We start from the raw sequence: 6,170 nt of genomic DNA, 5'->3' as shown, positions 1-6,170 counted from the left end.
AATATGGTTTTGCATAACGTCCCTACTTCTCAATTTTATTCCTTTAGAAATAAAGTAGTGTGTTGATTTGTTTTACTCAATGGCCTTACTAACTTCTGATTCATGATTTTGTACTCCAAGAGCCATTTTTTTCTCTCCATTACACCTGGAATCACAGTTATCAAACATTATGTGACTTCCTTATTCTTCCTACCAAAACGAACTACCTCACATTTATCTGTGTTAAAACTTGTTGTCAATTATTTGCCCATACTGCAGGTTTATTAGTATGCTGTGAAATTAATTAGTCTCATCAGCAAATTTAGAAATTATTATTTTGAATCCAATGTGCAACATAAGGATTGCATGTTCAGTGTGTCGAAAGTTACAGACAAGTTGAAAATTGGGTTACTAACTGTTATTAAGTGTATTCCTTGAAGTTTCATAACATGACTTGACCCCAGTCGTCAGCTATTAGTCAGCCAGCACGTCTAAACTTGTGATGCACTACCTTTCCATGCCAATTGGAAAGCAAAAAGAACTCATTACTCAATGGCATGATCAAAAACAGAAATTGTTGGAAAAGCTCAGTAGGCCTGGCAGCATTTGTGGAGAGGAATCAGAGTTAACGTTACGGGTCCAATGACCCTTCGTAAGAACGCCTCAGGGTTCTGAGGAAGGCTTACTCGACCCAAAATGTTAACTCCGATTTCTCTCCACAGATGCTGCCAGGCCTGCTGAGCTTTTCCAGCAATTTCTGTTTTTGTTTCTGATTTACAGTATCTGCAGTTCTTTTGGTTTTTATTCAATCGCATGATGTTTGATTACCAGACAAAAAGTAGTGAATTACTCCTTTTCAATATTTTTATGATAAAATACAAAAAGCCATGTTGCCAGTCCTGCTGAGATTCTGTAGCACTGTCTGTTTTTATTTCATATCTCCAGCATTCATAAAATTTACCTTTTTATTTGAAAATTTGTATACCTGGCAAAGAGAAATATTCAAAAGGAATGACACAAAAGACAGTTATTTTTTAATTTCTCGATCTTTATCTTTCTCTCCAGAGTACCGCATAACAGTATCTTGGACATTGATCTGGAGTTTTGAGTATCCAAGTCAATTGTGGAGGAGTGACAATGCCAGTCAAGGAAAACTAGGAAGAAATGCGTAATTCTGTGACAGTCATATTAGATGTCAATTGTGACTTTTATAAGATCTATTTTGGTAGTGCGTCCAGGGCAAAATCCTGATGGGAGGGATTTTTAATTGTTTTTATTCATTCATGGGATATGGGCATAACTGGCCAGACCTCAGAAGGCATTCAGGAGTCAACCACATTGCTATGGGTCTGGAGTCACATGTAAGCCAGAAAAGGTAAAGATAGCAGTTACCTTCCCTAAAGGACATTAGTGAACTAGGTAGATTTTTCTGATAATCAACGATAGTTTCATGGTTAGAGACAAAAAAAAACTGCAGATGCTGGAATCCAAGATAGACAAACAGGAGGTCAGAAGAACACAACAGGCCAGCCAGCATCTGGAGGAAAGGAGCAGTCGACGTTTCGGGTATTATCCACCTTCAGTCATGGTCATTGTTAGACTCTTAATTCCAGATTTTTGTCTGCCATGGTGGAATTTGAGGTGGAATTTGGTGGAACATTGTCTGGGTCTGTGGATTAATAATCTAGTGATAGACCGTAAGGCCAATCCCCTCCCCCTGATTCACAGATGGATTTATTGTGCCTCTTAAGGACTTTGATGAAGAAAGGAAGGTTAGAGATTAGATGGTACTTTGCAAAGACGGGGAGTCAAGCATTTTTTTCTTTTGAGGAGGGGATGATGTTGGTAGGTTTGCAGAAGAGGAGGAACAACACTTGAACGGAGAGCCATTTATAATTTCAGCTATTATTCTGGGGAAATTGGGTATGTTTTAGTCTGATATTTGTTGAAATATAATCAAATATATCCGAGAGTTCTCAATGCATTCCTAGTGGGAAGAGAAATTGTGCTATAGACAGTCACAAATCTAAACCTATGTTGTCGCCTTGAAGGATCCCTACAGTGCAGAAAGAGGCCAATTGGCCCTTTAAGTCTGTACCGACCCTCCAAAGAACATCCCGCCCAGACCCAACCCCTACCCAATCCCGTAACCCTGCATTTACCATAGCTAACCCATCTACCCTACACATCCCCAAACACCACAGGGCAATTTAGCAAGGCCAATCCATTTAACCTGGACATCTTTGGACTGTGGGAGGAAACCGAACACCTGGTGGAGAATGTGCAAACTCTGCACAGTCGCCCAAGGCTGGAATCGAATCCAGGTGCTCTGGGGCAGCAGTGCTAACCACTGTGCCACCGTGTCACCCATTTCTAGCAATTATAATTAGATATTTTTGTAATGACATTAACACTAGTGACCATTTATCAATTTGAACAGTTTTAGAAGCAGTGTAATTTGCAGAATAGTTGGATTGGCTGTGCTAAAATTGCCCCATAATATCCAGGGATGTGAAGGTTAGGTGGATTATCCATGGGAACTGCAGGATTACATGCATAAGGTAGGGGGGTGTGTTTGGGTGGGATGGTCTTCGGAGGGTCGGTGTGGACTCGATGAGCCAAATGGTCTGCTTCCACACTGTAGGGTTTCTATGATTCTAAGAGTAGTTTAAGGAAGCTGCTAATCGTTACTTAGCTCTTGTATTGCATAATCCATCTAATGATGTCAAAAACCCATCTTCTTCCAATGTTGTAAAAGCTCAGCTGTTTGCTGGGGTAACTATGGATTGACAGCTCTGGCATTTTATACGAATTCTGAGATACATTTGGGAAGACTACAAAAAAAAAGGCAAATTTAGCTGTTCATGTAAGATGAAAAATTAAGGTAAGCAAATTTCACCTAGTGCTATTAAAACGTTTTCTCAGCATTGTTTTGAAAGACCTGTTTTTATATGAAAGACACCCACAGCCACCAATGGAGATTTTTAATTTGTGAGATATGTTTGAGAGAAGACACATAATCAGAATTGAGTTAGTCACTAATGATGTGGAAGTGAAATGACTGCCACAAAGATCTTTCTTAACCAGGCCCTTGATCACCTGTCAAGACAGTGAACAGCAGTTTGTTAAGACGTTTAACGCACACAGTGCTCAGTCAGCATGGCTGTGAGAATGAGGTTTCACAGAAGTTATCCAGGCAAGCCTTAATAACAGGGAACAATGAAATTCAGAAAGGGAGCCCCCACAGATAGCAAGCTGTTGCAGAGACATAGTAATGACAAGCCTGAGGATAAGTGCATGAGTCACAAATGTCAGAACACGGGTGGAAGCAAATTCAGTGCTGCAGTCTAAAATTTCAGAGGAATCATAAAATATTAAAAGAAGTCAGAGAACTATTTCTGCCATTGTGCGGGCTGTGGAAATTAGGCTAACTGGATTGCACTTTGAAAGAACCTAATGACTCAATGGTTACCTTCTGTGCTATACCAAGTTACAGTTCCATATGATTCTAGTGCTTTATCATTTCCCCCAGGTACTCACCTGCCTGAAGCCATGTTACATAGCTCCTGCCCAATTGACCAGTCATGGCTGCTGGCATAAGTGCAGGCTATAACATCTGATCTAAATCCAATGAGATCAATAAGTCACTCATAAAATAGAGATTCCAAGTCAGAGTATGCATTGCTTAAAAAGGACGGAAGCAGTTGACAATATAATAAGCAATGTTCTTTTCTTTTTCCCTAGTGAATCTGTATCTGTTTAAGGAAAAGGCTGAACTCCTTTAAATAATAACTGGCTGTTTTAAAACTTAAATTGCTCTTTAGTCAGCAGGTCAGAACAGGGCTCTTATTTTGAAAAAAAAATGGCTGATCGTTGGGATTAATTATACTTTCCTAACATTCAGTTTCTATATGAACATTTATAATTGCTGGGTGATTCTGCGCATTCCAAATGACTGCCTTTGTCCCATTATACTGTTTTAAATGTGACATGGAAATTTGCAGGGTGACACTTAAATTGTGATTGAACTATATAACAGCATGGAAAATGAATGCTAGATGTAACATTTTAATTATAGACTTAGTCAGTCGCTGGTGGAATTGCTCATGATGGATCAGAAGTTCAGCTGCTGTAAGGGAAGGGATGTTGAACTGTGGAACTGAGGACGGTGCATCTCTTTAGGGAAAGAATTTTGCATGATGATATGGATGCAGTGAAGCTAATTTCTTCAGTTGCTGGAATATAATTACTATGTTGTTACTCTTTGCCATTTGTAGTTATATAAATGAGATCAACCTTTATATGAACAATGATTGTTTTCTAATTAATAAAGAAACAAAATGACTTGTGTTGTTACAGTACTGCGTCTTTTTCAGCGTTAATTTTGTTCAGACTCACTGTGAAAGAATACTGGGGCAGGAATAACTGCATGAAGCCATGTTTGCCCTTAATAACATGATGAGTAACATTATATGAAATCTCCTTTAGGGCTACAATTAGTGAACAAAATATATCAAACAAATTGGAGGGTTTGAGCAATGGGGAGAAGCTGAATAGGCTGGCACTACTTTCCCTGGAGCTTTGGAGGCTGAGGGTTGACTTATAGAAGTTTATAAAATCATGAGGGACATGGATAGGATGAATAGCCAAGGTCTTTTTCCCAGGTTATGGTAGTCCAAAACTGGAGGGCATAAGTTTAAGGTGACAGGGGAAAGATATTCTAAGGGGCAACTTTTTCATGCAGAGAGTGTTGCATGAATGGAATGAGCTGCCAGAGGAAGTGGTGGAGGCTGGTACAATTAGAACATATAAAAGGCATCTGAATAGGTACATGAATAGGAAGGGTTTAGACAGAAATTGGCCAAATGCTGGCAAATGGGATTACATTAATTTGGGATATCTGATCAGCATGGACGAGTTGGACTGAAGGGTCTGTTTCCGTGCTGTACATCTTTATGGCTCTAAGTACATAGTGTTATGACTCTGATGGGAGAACCATGCTGGCAATTAACCAGAATAAAAGAGACTTCCACCACACTTATATGTTTCTCTACCTCTTTCTTCTGCCTTCTCCCCATAGCCCTTGATCCTCTTGCTAATCAAGAACCTATCTATCTCTTTTTTCAAATACACTCATCACTTGGTCTCAACAGCCTTCTGCAGCAATGAGTTTCACACATTCGCCACCCTCTGGCTGAAGAAATTCTTCCACATTTCAATTCTAAAGGGTCATCCCTTCACTGTGAGGCTGTGCCTTTAGGTCCTCTCTTATGCATGGAAATGCTTTCACCATGTCCACACTATCCAAGCCTCTCAGTACTCTAAGTTTCAATCAGATACACCCCTCATCCTTTGAAATTCCATTGAATACAGACCCAAAGTCCTTAACCGCTCCACATATGACAAGCCCTTCATCCCCAGGATCATTCTTGCAAACCTCCTCTGGGCCCATTACAAGGCTAGCACATCCTTTCTTAGATGTGGGGTCCAAAATTGCTCACAATATTCCAAATGAGGTCTGAGAAGAGCCTTGTACAGCCTCAGCAGTACATCTATGTTCTTGTAATCTAGTCCTCTTGAAATGAATGCTAATATTGAATTTGCTTTCCTACGTGGTAACAGAATCCCGAACTAGGTTTCCTAAATTTATTCATACTCTCCAATTTCTGTCTGTTAGCCAATCCTTAATCTATGTCTGCACTCTACCTCATATCTAACATGCATAATTTTTTTAGGCAGCCTCCAATGGAGCAACCTATCAAAATGTTTTTGAAAATATAAATATACTACATCCATCAACTCCTATTTTTCAATTTTGTTGGTAACATCTTCAAAAATGCTCACCTACTTTTAGAGTCATAGAATTGTACGGCACAGAAACAGACCCTTTGGTCCAACCCATCTGCACTGACCAGATCTCCTAAACTGATCTAGTCCCATTTGCCAACATTTTCCCCATATGTCTCTAAACCCTTCCTATTCAAATACCCATCCAGAAGCCTTTTAAATGTTGTAATTGTACCTGTATCCACCACTTCCTCCAGCAGCTCACTCTATACACGGAACACCTTCTGCAAGTAAAAGTTAGCCCTCAGGTCCCTTTTAAATCTTCTGCCCTCTAGTTTTGGCCTTTCCTGCCCTGGGAAAAAGATTTGTTTATTCACCCTATCCATGCCCCTCATGATTTTACA

This window comes from Rhincodon typus, chromosome 2 (genome assembly GCF_021869965.1).
Source record: "Rhincodon typus isolate 14 chromosome 2, sRhiTyp1.1, whole genome shotgun sequence".
NCBI classification, from domain to species: domain Eukaryota; kingdom Metazoa; phylum Chordata; class Chondrichthyes; order Orectolobiformes; family Rhincodontidae; genus Rhincodon; species Rhincodon typus.
This window is presented reverse-complemented; position numbering follows the sequence as displayed.